At 40.0% G+C, this 20,081-nt stretch overlaps 2 pseudogenes; both read right to left on the reverse strand.

Moving 5' to 3' along the window:
• Positions 1 to 165: 165 nt before the first annotated feature.
• Positions 166 to 797, reverse strand: LOC101587114 (annotated as a pseudogene).
• An 18,750-nt stretch (positions 798 to 19,547) lies between these two features.
• On the reverse strand, positions 19,548 to 19,620 carry LOC111812770 (annotated as a pseudogene).
• Positions 19,621 to 20,081: the final 461 nt, after the last annotated feature.

Below are 20,081 nucleotides of genomic sequence, written 5' to 3' on the forward strand. Positions count from 1 at the left end.
TTAAAGCTGAAATAGCATTAGGGCAAATTGCTGCTGGAGTACATGGATGTACCTGGGGTACATGCTCTCTCACTGTGAGGCAGGACACAGGCATATGACTGTGCACCTAGGTGTATACGTGACCAAGAAGAATCAGAAATGGAAACCACCAGAGAAGAGAAAACATCAAGAACTTTCCATCACGCAATCCCGAAGCGCTCTGCTCTTTGCCTGTGTATCCTCTGTGGTTCCAGTTCCAGCTGAACTTGTGACATTCCCAAATTGCTCCTCTTTCTTTTTCAACTTCTTCTCATCTTCAGACTTTCTAGTGATTGAAGAGCCATTCAAGCCAGATCTTTGTGCTCTTTCCTTTAGCTTGTCCGGGTTAGCCATAGGCTTGGTATCAGATGACAGACCTTTTGTTGGAACTGAGGAAATACCAAGCCTGGCTGCCCGAGCAGCTTTCTTGCTTTCCAAGCTCCCAGGGACATTGAATTGTTCTCCCCTCTTTTGCATTCTCTCAGTCTGTGGCACCTCAGATGTAATTTTTACCACTTTTTTCTCTGATGCAACATCAACAGTTTTTTTCAGGAGGTTCTTCTTCCTTGACAGGCAGTTCTATGGGCTTTGGTTCTTCCTGTTTCATCTCCCAGTACATCTTCTTCATTTGCCTCCTCTTCCGCACACTCTTAAAGATATGCCTGGAGCCTGTTGATGAGATCTTGTTTCATTCCTTTGGTCTCCAAACCACGTGCAAGATATTCTTGTATTAGTTCAGCAAGCTTCAGTTTATGAACCTCCACCGTCTCCATTGTCATCTTGTTATCCCCCACATGTACATACTTTAAGTTGAAAAATACAGACACTATAGTTGAACTGGCTGGCTTTTTAGAAAAAGCAGCTGGATGCAGACAGTCAAGGCTGACTGAGCTTAACAGTGTAATTATGTGGCAAGCAGCATGAGCATAGTCGTAGGCTATTGATTGATTTCTAATTTCTGGTATAAAAAATTTTAAAATAAATTTGCCATTACAACACTAATGTAAACTTCCAGTCATTTGGCAGAACTGACATGTGGGAGAGCCATTTGGACACTGTTTTATAACAGTGAGGGTAAGACAGTGAGTAGTCTGCTCCTGCTCTGCTGACTGTAGCAAGCAAGAGAAAAAAGAGGGGCTGGGGAGATAGCTCAGTTGAACAAGTACTTCCTTGGCAAGCGCAAGGGCCTGAGTTCAATCCCTGGCTCCAGGACAAACAAACAAACAAACAACAACAACAACAAAAAAGAATGAACTCTCTCCTGAGGATGATAATAGGAAACTGTCTCACAAACAACCAGCAAAATGCCCAAGAAAATCCTAAAAATGAAACAACAACATATACTGAAAATTATGAAAATTTGGCCAATTTTCAAGGGAAGGCACAAACAATATTCATCACCAAAATAACCCACACAATGGAAGACTCATGGAAAGAATTTGTTATAACCATTTTCAAAAAGGACAAATATTCTTGAAATTAATGGAAAGAAATAATTTCTCTTCAGAGAAATAACAGGAGTCTAAGAACTTCTGAGGTCAATAAAGTGACAATCAGAAGAATAAAGAAAAAATTGGGCCAGCCAAATAGCGGATTAAAATGCCTGCAAGCAGGCGCAGGTGCCAGGGGTTGATCCCCGGGGTTTCAGGGCCACCACCCCTCCCAGGCATGCTGAGATGGCAATTGAGACAGGGCATGCTGGTGCACGCCTATAATCCCAGCTCTTGGGAGGCGAATCACTGTGAGTCCGATCTAGTAGTGAGACACTGAACATCCTGTAGACCCTTCCCTAAAATACAGAAAAAGAAAAAAGAAAAGAAAAAAATTAAGAATCTCAGAGATATGTAAAACAGCACTAGAAATTTTAGTTTCTGTACCATTGGAATGGGTGAAAGTAGAGCAAATGAGGTTGAGAAGTAAAATCTATAAAGAAAAGCATGGTAGATGGGCCAGGGAGATGGCTCAGTAGAATAAGTGCTTGCCTGGCAAGAAAAAGGGTCTGAGTTCAATCCTTGGTTCCGCAAAAAAAAAAAAAAAAAAAAAGAAAATACTACAAATTTATGGAAAACATATCTGAGAATGTCAGAAAGTCTCACTCAATGCATACTCAATTCAATAAGCAGCAAACATGAAATTAACTCTAGAAAGAACTGAAAAATGAGACTTCTGTATTTTACTTCAAAACTCAATAAATGGAATCTAGATGGTGACCATAAAGCCCACTGTGAAATGATTATGCGACCTGGTGTTATTCTCAGAATAACTAAGAAACAATAACAAATGAACTCAAGAAAGCTGAGATGACCTCAGAATGTGGCTGTATCAGTTGCTCCATCGACAGCTGATGGAATTTCAATTTGTTGTTTCTGGACACAGTAATTTTCTTGTGGCGTCTCTGGCTTTGGTGCTAGAGAAATTTTGTGCTTAGCAGAATGAGCTAGGGAGTATTCTCTTCTTTTTGTTGGTGGAGTTGGAAGTGATTGGTGTAAGTACTTGTTCAATTCTTAGTTTAATTCATTGTTGCAGTCTAGTCCTGGGCTTCAGTTTGTATTCAGTTTGGATCATTGATTCAGTGTACCTTCTTTACTTATTATGCCTTGATTTCTATCTTTTTTTTTTTATCACTTTTCAGTCAATTTTACTTGTTTGCTTTTAGGACTTTCCCATTTCATTTAAGTTATCTAAATTGTTGGTGTATAGTAGCGCTTAGTGTTTTCTCTTATTTCCTTTAAATGCATTTCTAGGAATGACCCCCCTCTAGCACTTCTGTTACTATTTTTGAGTCTTCTCTTTTTCTTAATCTGTCTAGTTAAAGGGATTTCATGTTGATAGTTTTTAAAAAAGAGAATAAAAATATTTTTAAAATGATTAGAAACTATATAGAATTTCACTAAACAAAATAATAAGAAAGCAACAGTGGTTGTAATATTGCAGAATGTTGTCTTCAAATTAGTTGTTTAGATTACCAGATATAAGGATGCAAAGTCGGTAGAATAAAAGACCATAAGAGATTTAAAAGAAGAAAACATTTAAGCATAAACATTACGTGCTCCTTTCAGTAGACCAGCGGAAATCAGCAGTAGTTATCCAAGCTATCCTGCATATATACATAAATGTATCTTTTCCCTTTTGTCTTTCTTTCTTTTGTCCTTTTCCTTAACCAAGTTGTTCCTTCCCTTTGAACAGCTTTTTTCCCTATCACAATATTGATTGTGCCTTCGAGATTTTATTTACTCTTTCAGGTTCATACACTAGTAAGACAATTTATGTTTCCACACAGGTTTAATCTATTTCACGTATGAGTATGGTCTCTATTTGCTTCCATTTACCTATAAAAGCCTGTTGCTTATCATTCTTATAATTGAGTAACACTCTGTTGTATAAAAATACCACATCTTTTTTATCCACTGCTCAACTGATGGGCATTTTGGTTGTTTCCAAGTTTTAGCTATGACAAAGTGTGCTGCTATAAACATGGGTGCACATATATTGCTGAGGTATGTTTTCAGTTCTTTTGGAAAAAGTACCCAGGAGGGAAATAGCTGAACTGAATGGAACTTCCAATCCTAGTTTCTTGAGGAATGTTCACACTGATTTCCACAGTGGTTGTACCAGTCTACACTCCCACTTACAGTGGAGAGGGATTCCTTTTTCCCACAGCCTCTCCCGAATTTGCTGTTGGTTGATTTCATGATGATAGCCATTTTTTTCTGGGGCAAGATGAAATTTCAATGTTGTTTTAATTTGTATTAAAATTAAATTTGACAAATTAAATGTTGGGCATTTTTTTATACATTTACCCTTCAGTCTTTGTCAGAGCAGGAGATGAGAGTATGGCTGGCCTAGTTTTCTCTGAGAGTAGGGACAGCCAGTCCTCTAGTGCTATACGTTACGCACATGGGCTGCCTGACACACGTAAAAGGATAGGCAGTGGCATGGTGCAGTTGCATGCCTAATGTTTCCTTTTGACCACTAGGGGCTATTTAAAGCATTGATTGTTGTTGAACACAGAAAAGATTGTATCCAGAAACTGGGCCAGAGGCATATGAGGGCCCATCTGAAGTTTTTGGAATTTGTGCTGAATATCTGGGATTGACTGACAAATGAAATGATGTCCTATCAGTGCCTATCCATCTCTGGAAGATGGATATAAGTTTATATATTTATGAAAAGCTTCTAGTGATTGACTCTGGAAGACAGCTCAATTTTTTCCCGTAATCTTGTATTACTCCTCTTACTTTATCATAATTTACAAATTTCTTAGTGCATATTTTTATTCCTATAATAAGAGCCACTATCATGCCAGACTTTTTTTTTCAGTCCATTGCTAGTTTTAAAGTCCCAGTTTTGTTCTGTTGAAACAAACTCTCTGGGTTGGTTTTCTTCCCTTTCTTGTAATATATTGTTTATCTACATAATTTCCAGTCTTTTCTAGGATTCTGTTTTTTGTCTGGGGTACAGTAAGTGGTCAGGATGAATTAGACATCTCATCACAATAAGTCAAAAGCAAGAGTAAAAGTTTGAAATCCAACTGCAAACCTGCTTGGATCTTCTAACGGTTGGCCTCTTTCTATTGTTGTCTATCTACCATTGGAAAGGAGACCTGGATACGTATAATTCCTTTTGTGTCTAGGGCCTCTCTCAGGGCAGGATGAGGTATGAGTTAGAGAGTAGGAAGCTCCACTGTGAGTATGTCTTGCAGGACTTAAAGTTGTTTGTGAAGCTCTTAAGGGGCTGAGGAATACTGGGTCTCTCTGTGGTGCTACATTCTAGTGGAATTCTGAGTCACTTGAAGGGAAGGCAACTCTTTTGCTGGTCTCGGGATTATAAGGAGAAGGTTGAAGAGACTTAGCAGTATGGTTACTGGTCATCAAATGCGGGACAGATTCATATCCTCTCGAGAGTCAGGTGGGGATCATCAGTGATATCAACTTCGTCTTCCACAAGGGGTACTCTAATTACTAACGTCTACGGACTTTCCCAGCAATGGAATTACAAAAGCCTGAACACAGAGGGCTTCACTTTCCACGATTTTTTCAGAAATATTCTACCTTAAAAATAGTGTTGCAATTTGCCCATCTCTTGCAATTCTTTAGTTTTATAAGACTAATATGTCTTGTATCTAGAGGTCCCAGCAAAGCCTCTTGTAGGTATAGGTGGGGATTTTTTAAGGTGGCTGGTTCTAGGGTGTATGATATTGGGATTAAGGGTATGTGGTATTAGATTAGTCCATTGACTAGTGTAGAATAGTTCTAGGTATGGATAATGTGAAGGCTTACGTTGGGTATGGATGGCACCATTTAAAAGACTTTTAGCTTGTATAAGATAAAAGGAAAGAAAGGCATGCTGCCTGTGCCTTCTGTCTGCTCTACCATGGAATGTTTCCCCTCTACAATCTCCCTCTGCCATGTTATCTTGCCTTGGGACTAGACTACTATGGGCTAAAACCTCTACAAGTTGTGAGCTGAAGTAAGTCTTTCTTTCTTTGACTTAAGGGTATCATGTATTGTCTTTGTGATGAGAAAAATTACTAAGACAGTGACCTAATGATGAGGTTGCTGGGTTCTGTTCAGGATGTATCCCATAGGACATGTTGAAGTGTGGGAGAGAGAGAGAACTAGGTCTGGACTCTCCTTCAGAGAGCATCCCTATTGGAGGAGTCAGACTGCGGGTTTGCAAAGTGCCCCTTGTGAAACCCACATAGTAGTTCCTTAGAATCAGACACTTCTGCTTGAAGTTCTGATAGTGACACTAGTGTCTTGGCTTCTAGTAATCATTAGCCTTAGAATTTTCCATACTGTGCCCCAGTAACTCCTTAGGTATAATGATGGAACCCTTAGGAGCACCCTTAGCCACTTGAGAACTGGTAGGTCAGGACTCTGTCAGGACTCTCCAGACTGCCCGGGAAACAAATCTCTATTTTAAGTATGCAAAGGTGTAAATCTAAAGTAATTACCTGAATTTTACAACCTTAGTCTTATTCGCTGCCTGTAAGGAAAGGCTTTGACTCATGATATGGATGCACAAACCATACTTTATGTCCACTCATACAACTTACAAAAATAAAATGTCACCTTTTCAAATTAAAAGAAATCAATAAATATAAATGGTCCAAACAGAACAAATTAAATTAAAAACAGATTAAAGGTACTGTATTTGTGACAGGAAAGGAAAGTAGACAGTGGCTTTTGATGCTATTAGAAGGATTACAACTGAATGATGAGATTTTAAGGATGACCAAGTTCCTACATGTTCCTCAGCCCAAATATTACACCAGAGTCCAAATTAAAAAACCTGGACTCACCAAATAGCTCAGCGGATCAAAGCACCTGCTTAGGCAGATGCAGGGACCGGGAGTTCGATCCCCAGGCCTGCCATGCCGGCCCCATGATGGTGATTGAGACTGGGTGAAGTGGTGCAGGCCTGTAATCCCAGCACTTAGGAGGCTGTAAACAGGAGGACTGATATGAGTCTGATCTATGCAGTGAGGTCCTATACACACTGTACACCCTGTCCGAAATACAAAACAAACAAACAAAAACAAAACAAAACAAAAAACCCCAAATCTTTAAATTTAAATTTTTAAATTTAAGTATGAGCCTTTATTACCAGGCCCAGGACTGCTTGACCATACTTACGCAGGAAAGGACAAAACAGCAACGAACCTTAGAAGTATTTTTAAAGCTAAAATCCGCATCTTGTTTGGCAAACAAACTTGTCATTCTCTTTACAACCTGGAAGGAGCTGACCTTAATTTTGACTTGTGTGAGCACGGTTTTTAAAACCTATTGTTGGCTTTTTTAAGGTACATGGTGCCTCCTTGTGGTTTCCCAGGGAAGTACGGTTACAGAGAGGTAAGCACAGTAGGTTATTTACATGTAACTTGACTTTGTAACTCATCACAATTGCTAGGAAATCTCTTCCACTACCAAATGGGACAACCATCCCAAGATGTTCTTGAAATAAGCCTTTCACAGACACATTCATAATTTTAATTACCTTGCCTAATTAAAGCACAAGCATACTTAAAACAGTTGATTATACAATTTTTCTCATTTAGTCTTGGCAATCTAGAGCACTTGCTATTTCTTAAAGAATATATTTACCACCAGATTGGCATTGGCAAACACAATATCTTATAAATAAAAACACACTTAAAATAGCTTTCAATGCATTTTGATGAGTAAGTCAGCTCATGTTCACTTAGACTAAGAATAAAAGCGTCTATTTTCCTCTGACAGAAAAATGGGATATCTCACACTCGTGCTCTATACAGCACAGATGCGCATTTTATTTCATCAGCCTATTTAAAAGTGCAGGTACAAAAACTACAGAGCAGGATGCTACCTACAGCTTTAAATAGGCTGCTCCACTTTTACACACATGGGAGCCGCTCTGAAAATTAAATGTCTCCAGGAATAGCTACTGACAATGGCCATGGTTCTGGGGCCAGAAAACAGATGGGGACAGGGGCCTCTCACTCTGCTTTCCACCGCGAGCCCAGCTGCAGTAGCTCTGGTGTGCTGGGGACCCTGGTCTCTCGTGTCAGGTAGCAGCTCCATCCATTTACCAAAGGAAGCAGGAGGGCTGATTATGCTCCCCACCTTTTCTCCTAGTGTCTTCTGAAAGGCTCTTGATTCTGCTCTCAGGTGACTTGGAGCCTCTGCAGCTCCACCTTGCCTGAGAGTGCTAGCTCTACACAGTGCCCAGGATTTAAAGGCTGGCTGCACCCACTTAGGCTGGCTCTGTGATACCGAGGCCCAAGGTGAGCCAGCAGCTGCTGGCTTTCTGCTCTGCACTCCACCAGCTCTCCTCTCATGCAGCTGGCAAGACTGAGGGGTCCCCAGCTTCCACTAACTTTTTACCACCCTCTAGCTTTTTGAGTATACCTATGTGTTTTGCTCAGTTCTTTTTTTTTTTTTCGGAACCGGGGATTGAACTCAGGCCCTTGCGCTTGCCAGGGAAGTGCATATTCCACTGAGCCATCTCCCCGGCCCCCACCTATGTGTTTTGGAAGAGAAGCAATAAGAAGGGGCATGAGAGAGAATTGGGGCTTTCTTAGGGGAAGATAGAGAAAGCAAACCAGTCCTTAAGTCAGTGCTTGTCATAGATTTCAGAGAGGGAGAGAAACACACTGTGCCTAATGACCTTACCTCCTGGCCCTCCTGTTATTTCCTTGCTGCCTGCTGAGGGCTTTGCCAAACATGTTATTGGGTGGAGTGGGCACTAGCACTGTTTTCTAGGTTCTTCTTGTCCCATTTAATGAATTTGTCAAGAAATTAGTGAATGTGAAAGTTGTCTGTTTAAGGCAAAAGTAAGAAGAAGAAAAGGAAAAAGAAGCATCAAAGAAGAGCTCAAGGAGATAAGGTGCTTTGAAACAAAAAGAAGATACATCCTGCAAGCAGAATGGACCACTCGCTACAATAATAAGAGGGGCAGTGGTGGCAAATTCAGTTGCTGCTTTTTATGTCTACTCTGATCATTGGTTCAGATGTCCTCACCTGATCTCATGCTAAAAACAAGATAGCACTGGGTGAAGGGCTTCGTTAATCTCATGGCAAGCTCAGGACCTGCTGGTCTGCACCACAGTTAACAAAGTTGTTCAATTTGTGAGTGTGCACAATTGTTCTAGTCACATTGCCATGTCCTGGTCTCCCACTTTATGAGCCCTGTCCCCAGGGGCTATGGCAGGCAGTTGGTCTGGAGGCCCTTACCTGCAGAGAGTACCTCCAGTCCTTCCCAATGCTACATTTCTCCTTGAAGGCCCCACTTTCACTGTGGCTCTGTAGAGTTGATCTTCCTTTCTTACAAGTAAGGAGCCAGGAGCCAGGAGCTGGACAGAAAGTGTGGATTGTCCCTTTCTTTTTTTTGTGCTGTCTTCTGTCCCTTCCATCTGTCTATAGGCTCCAATTTTACCATCAAACCCTTCCTGGTTTCCAGAGATCCACCTCCTTCCTTCCTTTCTTTTCCAAGCTGTGGATTCCAGCTCTTAGAGAGGCTGAGTTGTTATTTCTTACCGCTCTGCCATTTTCCCAGATATCCAGTCCATATCTTGGAGAATGAGACCATCTACACTGAGAATTATTACTGATACATATTAACTTTTTCTGTCATTGCTTTATTTACTTACTGCTGATTCTCTTTCTCTTACTTAACTCTTCCTCGTATGTGGTACATTCATTCTGTTGGATCTTTGTCATTGCTGTTTTCATTGGCCCTTTCTAGGTATCCTTGGGAAATTTTTTGAGGACTGGTTTGATGATCATGAATTTTTTTTTGGAGTCCACTTTATTATGAAAGTATTTTATATTTCCATCAATTTTAAAAGACAGTTTTGCAGGATATGTCAGGCTGTGTTTGAAAATTATCTTCTTTAGAGCTTGAAGCACTTTCACTCCAAGCTCCTGCCTTTGAGGTTTGTGTTGAGAAATCTGCACTAATTCTAATGGATTTTCTTTTATACGTGATATGCTGCTTTTATCTAATCACTTTTAAGACTCTGTTCTTGTGTTGTTCCTCCAAGATGTTGAATATTACATGTCATGGAGAAATTTATTTTCTGATTGTGACTATTTGGGGTTCTATATGCGTCATTTATCTGCATGGTATTTTTTTTTTTTTACATTATTTGGAAACTTGTCAGCTATTATTTCAGTAAACAGGTTTATGCCATTTGTGCCATCTTCCGATTTTTCACTAATTCCAATTTAATCTTAGATTCATCTTCCTCGTGTCATCTTAGAGCTGTCTTCTGTCTCTTTTGATGTTCCCTTGCTTGTAAGACATCTCTCATTGCTTAGTCACTAACAACAACCCTGTCTTCTAGTTTGGACATTCTCCTCATTTTTGTTACTCCTGCTACCCATGCATTTAATAGAAAGTTTAATACCCTGAATTTCTATTTGGAACGCTTTCCTGGACTCTATTTCCTTCTTATACTGGTCATGCATGTTTAGCCTCTTTTTGTTCCAGCATTCTATGCTTTTATTAGCATCTTTTAAGATGTACTGATGATTTTTAGTCAAGCCTAATATTTTGCTACTTGCATCTTCTTGTGAGGTTGCCAAATGCCTTATTGAACTGTTTTGTTATCTCTGTGATAACATTTTGAATAATTTGGGTGTGAAGTTTTTGGTTTCCTCTTCTTTGATGTCCTATAGCTTTGGGGGAGTTGGGAATTTTTGGAATTTTTGTTGGCTTGTCTTCTATTGCTTCTATCTTGTGTTTGTTTTGTGTTGAGGATTATGAGTTGATTATCATGGAAAGTTTTGTTTCTAGTATGGAGACCTCTGTAATTGATGTTCACTTTTTAGTGGAGCTCTCTGGACATGGCTAACTACCAGTATTTGTGTGTGTTCCAAGATCTAGCCACTTCTGTTTACCTTAAGATGAAAGATTGTAGCATATTTGGTCCAGTACCCAGTACCCAGTTCTCCTGGAATGGGCCTCAGTATGTTGTTGACCTCAAGGCAATATAAAAAAAATTAATACTAACAGCTATATCATAGATACAGTAATAAAATCAGCATTGATTATAGCATTAAATACAAGCTGAAAATTTTAAAATGTATCAGTTAATTAGGTTCTTAGTAAGAAATTTAGAACACTAATTTATGAGGATAAATTCCATTTGTCAAAGCAAAAACAGATCGCAGGTAGCCCCGGAGCTGAGGGACAGCTTTGATTTTTGCTAAAATCTGTGAGTCCACTGCTTTCTGATCCACCTTACACTGCTCTGGAAACTGGTATCTTTCTTTCTCAAAGATCTCACCCTCCTGGTGTCTGGGTTTCCACAGCTTCTTCTTGAAGTAAGCATCAGTGAGGTGCTTGGGGATTTTCACTTTTCTGATACCAATTTTTGTAGAGGTGATAATGACTGATTTCTGGTGTGTTCTTCATAGGGGAACACGATTAAGGCTAAGAGGCCCAGTCACAAGTAGCAAGCCATTGGCCAACTGCTTCAGGAAGACCACTCTCTTGCCTCTGTGATGCCATGGACTCAGGAGCCCCCATAGCAGCATGGAGGACATTCAAGCACAGGTTGGAGTAGGGAAGAGCCACGGGTGAGACAGTGTGGGAACAGGATCAGTGCCAACATCGGGGGATCAGATGCCAGGGAGAACTAGAAATAGGAGGGGCGATTCCACTGAGGAAGCCATCGCTTCTACTCAACAGAAGGTGGTGTGGTCTAGATAGTTGATCTGCAGTCTTATTATCTGTGTCTCACAGCAGACATTCTAACCCCACAGAAACTCCGCCTCATTATCCCTGGGCAAATGTATTTGTTCACTGTAGCCTTCTGTTCAGAATAGACACTCAGGAGGTGCATCTTGAAATAATTATCAATTTAGCATACTAATATATCCAGAAAATATATTGTCTCACTCAATCTCCTATGACTGGACACAATCCTGGCATCTACTACCTAAAGGAGGAGATGTTTATTTGGCTCATAGTGTCAGCCCATGGTGTCAGCTTAATATAGCTAGTACATCTGGGGAAGTAGGGATATTCTTCTCCACTCATCTGATCCTGAGCAAAGCCCCGGGGCCAACCCTCTAATCCATGTTGTAAGGCTTCTTGCACAGAGGCAGAGATAAGAAAAGCAAAGGCCCTCGAGACTACCTTGGAAAATTTCAAAATTCCAAACTGGCAGGATGGATGCATGAGTCTCTATGATCCACAGACCTGTTCTTTATGTGGAGCTCAGTGAAGGTTCACGCACATGAACTGCATCTCATATGGTTACAGCAGGATGAATTGTGAGAATGGACACGCGTGTAAGATGCTGTTGACATAACTGAGATCCCAGTGGGAGGTGCCCCAGAACTGGCACAACATTTAGAACACCTACATCTGAAGCCCCTGGTACCTGTGCCATTTCTCTTTCAGAGGCATGAGTCTACTCACTCTGTGCATATTATCACCTTAATAAACTTTACTACTTTTCCCTTACCATCCTAGGCCATGTCCAATTGTCTGTCATGCACAAGAACCTAGGCACTGCTCTAGACCCAGCTAGCATCCATCTGATGAGTACAGTCAAGAGTTAAGGCCTCTTTTGCAAAATTGGAAATGCAGTTCAGGATTCACTGCTGAGGGACACTATGACTTGGCGGCCCCCTTGCTTCAAGAGAGATGGGCTGTATCCAATCCAATTGGCTGCAGTGGTCATGCATGTGTCACAAGCGGCTTATAAAACACTGGCCAAAATGAGCTGGTATTCCCAGTGTTTTGGCAGCACTGTGCCAGAGTGTCACATGCTCTGGAATCCTGAGTGCTTGCTGGGAGATCACCTGCTGTGTCCACAGGAGGAGGGCAGGTAACCAGTGACACATGCAAAGAGTACTGTACAGCTTGCTTCATGTCTTCTTCAAGCCGAAGGGTCAGCCTTGTGTTGTAAAGGGACACATTTCCAGAATCTGTGACAGCCCAACTGCTCCCTTCCCTTGACCCAAAAAGCATGCATAAAATTATATCAGTTGACAAAAACTGCTGCTCTGATGAGACAGGATCACAATCTTGATACTCTCATCTCATAACGAAAACCTCAATGCTTCCATGAGTCTATATGGTTAGTTTTGGGGTTTCGGGCTGGGGAGATGGCTCAGTGAAATAAGCACTTTCCTGGCAAGTGCAAAGGCCTGAGCTCAATCCCTGGTTCTGCAAAAAAAAAAAAAAAAAGTTTTGGGGTTTCATCTCATTATTTTTCATTAGAAAGAAACCCATCAAGAAATTATCAAAGATCATCACAAAACAAGGCCAAGGCAAAGGGCTGTTCCTTACCGTGAACAGCAAGAAAGGCAGATATCAGCTGGGGTCTTTAGGTGTGCTATTCCTGGTTCTGCCTATACCCTCAGCATCACTTGGCCCTTGAGGAGGCCCCTAGACTTGCCACTGAAGAAAGTACAGCTACTTTATGCCTAGTATATTTTAGAAATGGTTTCAGAGTAATTTTCCTTTGTCATTTAAAAGAACTGCTTATTACAGGTGCCAAAAAAGAACATGAAAAACATAAAATGCCACTTTATCTTACATTAAAATTTGTTAAATTTATTTATTTGGTACAGAGTCTCACTATGCAGCTTGGACTTATAGTGATCCTTCTGTCACAGCCTCCCCAGCACTAGCATTCCAGGCATGCGCCACCACACCTCGTTTTGGTGACTGGCATGGTACATCTGGGGTTCTGAAGCCTGCACAGAATGCGGTACCTGGGATTGATCCTGGGTCCTTGTGCTTGCCAGGCAGGTACTTATGCCACTGAGCTATAGCTCCAGCCCTTACATTAAAATTCTTAAGTATAATTTTTGTTTCTGAATTTTTGTCCTGTTTCATTGAAGAGTCTGTTGCTTGAGCCAGCACTCTTCTAACTTCTTTATAAAATACAGTGGTGCCTCAGTTCATAACACTTCCCACATTTCTGATTGCAAATCGAATTGGATGAGAACTGAATTAAATTCAATAGTCAGGTTTAATGTTGACCTTATGTGGAAATTTGATTCTGTCCTCATACAGTTCCATTTGCAACTGAAGTAAAGAATTTTTTTTTTAAAGTGAGAATTTTCAATAGGAAAATGAACTCACAACTTTTACCTAATACTTATGGAAGGCAAAAATTACATGGCAGAGCTTTCCTCAGAAGGATTTACTGTTGGAGAATAGCTTAATGCAGAAGAAGAAGAAAGAGGAGAAGGAGAAGAAGAAGGAGAAGGAGAAGAAGAAGAAGAAGAAGAAGAAAAGAAAAATAAATTCAGGAAAGATAGGATCTTTATTGAAGGATAAGATAACTATGAAGCAGGGAGAAGTACAGCTCTATTTTTCCTCAAATCCTAATAGTCAAATTTTTCAGTAATTATCTAGTTATGGGAACATATTTTCCTTCATAGTCCTGTGACCTCTCATACCAAATGGTCACCCATCCACTGGCCTACTGCACAGGCCCAAGTGCAAGTTCAGGGGTTCCCACTCTGAATGCACAAAAGTGGTCTCCATGCTTCTGAAAACCTGCTCATATAATTGTTACCAGCACACCAAATGATTTCTGTCTAAATCTGTAGTGATAAAAATTAGAAAACATCAATAAGTCCACACTATACTGATATTCAACTCCACCAAACTTTTAATTACAACTTGGTTGCTTAGCACTAAATAGCATTTAGGCAATATGAATATGGAAAACAATACTGGTTTCGTGTGTGTGTGTGTGTGTGTGTGTGTGTGTGTGTGTTTGTATGTGGCTGGCTCAGCCTGCCCTGGGGGTGGGGCTGATGCAGCATGTGGTGCTGGGGATCGAACCACACTCCCTGTGCTTGTCTAAGCTTGCCTAAGCAGGTACTTTAGGCTGCTGAGCTGTCTTACCAGCCCATAATACTGGTTTCTACTTATAAAATATGTTCAGAAGTTATAGATACCAAGAAACATTTCAAATATTATAAGAATATTTATTATATGTGATATAAAATATTTTTCTTCAAAGTTTTCACAGCATATAATGGAAAACAAAATTTTATATGAAGAGGGTAATAAAATATTATCTCTTAGATCATATTTTTCTTTAAAATAGCTGCATATTCTTCCAAAAGTAGATCTCGAGGACATTTTTATTTTGTCTTATTTTGGCTCAAAAGAATTCAAGTTCAAATTCAGCAGCATCTAAAAAGACAAAGAATTGTATTGTCTGTCAAAATTTCATAGTTAACTTAGCACAAACCAGTAAAAACTGTTGAGAACTTTATCAGTGAGTGTTCAGAAGAATTAAAACAGGTATGTTCCATGAAAATACAACATTCTTATTCAGTATAATTTGCTCGTAGCAGCACACTAAATTAACTGTTGTGGTTGTCAGAGCCTCTGGCTTCCCTAGTCTTCATTTATTCAACCATCATGTGCAAAATTACTAGGACAAGCTTCAGGCTGACAAGAGAAAGACAATACAGTTTACTCCTCAACAATCGTACACGATCATTTGTATCTCCCCTAAAGACGAACAGGCAATTTCTCCCCAGTCACAGATACCATGACAGAAAAATGAGACTACTGTAATACACTGATGTACTTATAGCCCAATTTTATGCAAAAATACTGTAGGCCTTTTGGTAGAGGTGGTACACTATGTACACTGACACCCGAAGGATGAGGAGAGAGTACACCAGAAAGAGGAGGGAGCAAGCAAGCAGGGGAGCGCACTTGGCACTTGTTAGCAGCTGGAGTTGTCCAGAAGCTGAAGCCAAGGGTCAGGACAGGCTACGTGCCAAGAGACAAGGCTGGAGAACTGGACCAGATCAAAATGACTTGCGCACTTGTATTCCACGCTACGGAGTTTGGGACTTTTCCTGAGGGCAAAAGATAAATCAGTGACAACATATGTAAGTGGATATTTAAGATGACAGTTGTCAAATTATAGTTTATGAGCTAGATTGAGTATTACTGGACCATCCTGGTTTTCATGCCACACATCTGAGAAGTTGATGACAGTTGTGTTTTTCAAGAAGAGTTTGAATGTGCAAGCTGGCACTTTCACAGAGAGGCAGAAATAGAGTGACGGGCCCCCAAAAGAGAGATACACAGGCTTTTTCAGATCTTCAAAACATGAATAAATTGCAAATATATATTCTTTTTTTTTTTTTTTTCGGAACTGGGGATTGAACTCAGGCCCTCGCGCTTGCCAGGAAAGTGCTTATTCTACTGAGCCATCTCGCCAGCCCCGCAAATATATGTTCTTATTGGGGATGTTTTCACATATTTTATTTGTAAAGACAAATACTGAACACAGAATACATTAACCAAGCAAAGGAAAGGGATGCCACTTGCATTTTACAGTTTATTTTAAAATCTATTCTACATTTAATTCATAAATTTGGCAACATAACTTTAGTTATCTAGCTCTATTTTATTGCCACTCTTGCTACATCAGAAATAGGTCAAATATTACTTGTGATATTTAAGAGACAGCACCATGAGAATGATGCAGTATTTTAAAAAATGAGTCTTGTGAATAAGATTTTTAGAGACTACATCTGACTGTTGCCTTAATATTGTTTTTCAATTTAATTAATATATGTATATATATATATATATATATATTTTTTTTTTTTTTTTTTTTCAGAACTGGGGATTGAACTCAGGCCCTTGCGCTTGCCAGGGAAGCGCTTATTCCACTGAGCCATCTCCCCAGCCCCGAATATTTTTCTTTAAGAGGAACTTTCCAGTCTCTGTTGTTGGAAAATTAGATATTTGGCATATACTCTATGATACTAATCTTTTAGTGGAGCATCAACAAAGAATACATCAACAAAGAAAGTGAAGCTGTTATAGTGCTATGTGAGATTTATAAGATAACTACCTGGATTTTGACTAAGTCTTAATTAATATGCACACAAAGATTTTAGGAAATTTACACAATACAAGAAATGCATGAGAAGTTAAAGCCAATTTTCAAACTTGACTGTGTTTGTGTCATTTTTTTCTACAAGTGGAAGAAAGGACAAGGACATGAGGAGTTTTAATTGTAATTTTGATTTTCTGTCAGAAGCTAGGACTGTTTTGAAAGTTGTAATTAACTATAGTTATCCACTTAATTATGAGATTCACAGGAATATTTCAACCTGTATTGCAAAGGTTCCCAAGTGTCCTTGCTTAAATCTTTTGTACAAAAAAGCTTATTTTCTTTCTGATATACTTAACAAGGTCTAAAAATAGTACTTACTGCATATAATATACACTGTAGGTGGTAGTGATGGATTATGTAGTTACCACATCTTCACAAATCTCTTTTATTTATTTATTTTTTTGTATTTCAGTAAGGGTCTACAGGGTCTCACTATGTAGATTGGACTCATAGTGATCCACCTGTGCTCAGCCTCCCAAAACCTGGCTTTACAGGCACACCCCACCACACCCAGCCTCAGTCTCCAGCTCAGCGTGCCCTGGGGGTGGGTTCAGCAAGGCATGCCAGGGATTAAACCCGTCTCTGTGTCTGCCTAAGCAGGCATTTTAATGTGCTGAGCTATTTGGCTGGCCCCATCTTTACAAATCTTGAGTGAAGACAAAATGATCTGATTCAGAGAAACTGAATGCTGCCAAAGGAGACAAAAGACTCAATAAATTATAAACCTTCACTTAAGGATAAAATAAAAAGCTATACTAGTTCTTGAGTAAAATACGTATTTTCAATAGAAACATGACTCTCCTGCAGCCCTTATGATTGCTTCTGGGTGGGTGCTGTGTTTCAGACAGTGGTGGATGCTTAAAATCCAGTCTTAATGAGGGAGCACATGTGTAACTTCACTAATACTTTCATTTTTCAAAAACGTGAAGCCGGGAAATCATATATGATGAGGCAACATAGCAGCGTGTTAGCTTATGAGAAGAATTCCACCCTAGTGCTAGTGTTCTTACCACACCCACAGACAACAAAGTGTGTTGTTTTTTTGCTTTCCACAGAGTATCTGACAGGACAAAGAGATGCAGGAGTCACACTTTCAGAGCCCCCCACTTTGAGCACCAGATGACTCTGTTTCTGTCTACTGAATATGACAGTTGAAGAGACAGGAATATAGCTCAGTGGCACAAGTACCAGCCTGGTAAGTAGTGGGTCCCAAGTTCAATTCCCAGTGCCAAAATGAAACAAGAAGTTGACATGAATATAATAGTTGCACACACACAAAAGTCTTCTAAGAAGTCCAATTATTCAAAAAAAAATTTGAAAGGCATAAAGGTCACAATGTCTCTGATGTTCGAGGCAACACACACCTCTCTGAGAGATTAGAGCTCTGCTGAAGTCACAAAGACAGTTACTTCAGGCCAGGAATGGACTCTAAGACTTCTTTATTCAGGAAAAATATAACTCAGAGAAAATTATATGAGAAAGTGTCATGGAGCTCATCGCTGTTGAAGCACGAGGCATGAAGGAGTAGCTAATTGGTAAAGTTAAGCATGAAAGTAAAGGAATACAACTTAGTACAGTAACAACTCAATTTATAAAGTAGAAATTTTTTTAAACCACAGACAGGAAATGGAGGAGAAGGTTTTTAGTTGAACCAAGCAAGCTGCAATTTAGGATATTCTTCTGTACAAGAACTATTTATTTTATCTGAGTAAGAAGTAGTTTAAGTTATATCAGTCAACCAATGAATTATCCATGCTGTGGGTCATTCATTGAAACATTAAAACACTTAGCAGAGTTCCTTTTATCATCTGGCGAACTTCTGGGACATTTTAACAGCATTAATTTGGTATACAATGACCTGGGTTTACTTTCCATTTTCACTCCAAGCACCAATGACAGAAGACCCATCATTCCCCTGCCTGCAAATGTCTCTGGGAGGATCATATGCTGCCTTCCTCATGGGAGGTTAACCACATGGGTGAAGGATGAAGACACATTTTGTGCAGGTGTTCAGATCTGCTGTCATCTCTGCAGTGAGCCTCCTGCTCCAGGGCCAGGTGTCAGGCATTTGCCTCTTGCATTTAGGAGTGTGCATGTCCAATCTTCAGTGAAGTGCCTGGATGCCCACGGTCGTTGCACATCTCAGCCACACCCCTTGGTCACTACATGTTGATAAAGCTAGTGCTGCACACTGGGCTCCGTCTGTCTGATTCCTATGTCCTGAACTCAGAAAGGAGAGTGGGGTTTTGGCTGCCTTCCCTGCCACAACTTCAGGGGCAGTTGCTTCTGTGGCATATATAAAACTGTGATGTTCTTCTTCACTCTATAAGCTCACTGTATATTCTTCAAAACAGAACGCATTTTTTTAAATACAAGAGCACAAAAGCACTTTTATTTTCCATTAGTTTACATTCTTGAGCAGCACAGCATCACACACATTTGGTGTCCATGGCCTTAGCAGGAAGGTTGCTTTGGAACTTGGCACAAGCTACACCACTGTTTCCATGGGCCCGAGTTACTTTTCCCCAGATCACTCTGGTTTTGTTTGGTTTGCCACCTGGAGTCAGTGTGTTGTTTCTTTGCTTTATACACATAAGCACATCTCTTGCTCAAGTAGAATTCAGTTTCATCCTGGGCATAAACACCTTCAATTTTAAGAAGAGCTGTGTGTTCCCTCTGATTCTGGAACCCCTGCTTATAGCCAGCAAAAATGGTCTCACACCACAGTCTTCCAGACATATTTGCCTTTTAGAAGTCCTGTTCCCAGCAGGCCTACCCAGACTCCAAGATGGCGGAAAACCAGAACCCATTTGAAAGAGTGAAAGTGGAATATATTTTAGAAAGAGAAACAATGAAATCATTAATAACAAAGCAAAGTAAAGACGGCTACTGCTAACTTACATTTGAGATAAAGGGTTGGAAAATAATGGCACATGCAATGTTGAGAACAGTTTGATAAATAATAAATACCACACACACACTTTCTACAGGAATGTATTTTTAGTAACTACTGATTTTTTAAGTTTAAATTTGATGTCATTTTGCTCTTAAGGAGCACTCATGGTTATAAGAATACATATCCATTCAAATTATTAAAATCGATTAGGTTTACTTCTTCATCCACTATAATTCAGTATCAACTTGTACCCTACCCAATCAGAAAAACTTCTCTAATAACATACTATAGAAATGATCCCTGAAAGTATAGCTTTTGATATCAAGTTGTAAATTGGACAATGTATGAAGGAAATTATCTTTGTTAGTATATAAACATTAAGTATACATATTTTGGTTGCTCCAACAAGAACTGAGGAACAGTTTGCTGATTGAGAAAGATGGAAGTTTAAGATCTTGTAGAAAGCCAGGTGTGGTGGGGCACACCTGTAAATCCCAGCACTTGGGAGGCTGAGGCAGTAGGATTGCCATGAGATCAAGGCCAGTCAGGGGTACACAGTGAGTTCAAGGCCAGCTTGGATTAAATAATGAGACCCAGACTCAAAAAAGAAAAAAATACAAAACAAAACTAACAGTCCCAGCCGAGGCACAGCATGGGTGAGACCCTCTTCCACTCCCTTGGGATGCCCCCCACCACTCTGCAGCACCTCCCCCACCCTGACCACTGAGTAGAAATTTCTGCTGTGTTCCGGGAACCCCCACACCCAGTCCTAGCCCA

This window comes from Octodon degus, unplaced genomic scaffold (assembly GCF_000260255.1).
Source record: "Octodon degus isolate 3935 unplaced genomic scaffold, OctDeg1.0 scaffold00141, whole genome shotgun sequence".
Taxonomy (NCBI): Eukaryota; Metazoa; Chordata; class Mammalia; order Rodentia; family Octodontidae; genus Octodon; species Octodon degus.